At 41.2% G+C, this 308-nt stretch overlaps 1 protein-coding gene across 1 annotated transcript in view; it reads right to left on the bottom strand.

Moving 5' to 3' along the window:
• LOC119417299 (RING finger protein 175) overlaps positions 1 to 308 on the bottom strand; it is a gene marked incomplete at its 5' end in the record, with an annotated part of 4698 nt that overhangs the window by 2931 nt on the left and 1459 nt on the right.

Raw genomic sequence — 308 nt, 5'->3', positions numbered from 1 at the left:
CACACACACACACACACACACACACACACACACACACACACACACACTAGGGCTGCAACAAAGAATCAATAAAATCGATAATTAAAAGCTTTGGCAACAAATTTCATTATTGTTTCATTGTGTTGCACGATTATGCATCTTTCACGGCGCTGCGGAGCCGTTTTGTTCAACTACAGTTCATTGTCAATGCTGACTAACTGAATAAAGTTTGGAAAAGAAAAAAAACCTCCGCAGCACGAGTTGATCAGAGCGAGGGGGGAGGTAGAAGCAGAGCAGAGGCTGTTTTCAAAGGAAAATAAGTCAATTTT

Source organism: Nematolebias whitei, chromosome 1, assembly GCF_014905685.2.
Source record: "Nematolebias whitei isolate Nwh7 chromosome 1, NemWhi1, whole genome shotgun sequence".
Taxonomy (NCBI): Eukaryota; Metazoa; Chordata; class Actinopteri; order Cyprinodontiformes; family Rivulidae; genus Nematolebias; species Nematolebias whitei.
Note: the sequence above shows the minus strand (reverse complement) of the source record. Positions and strands in the feature narration are given on the sequence as shown.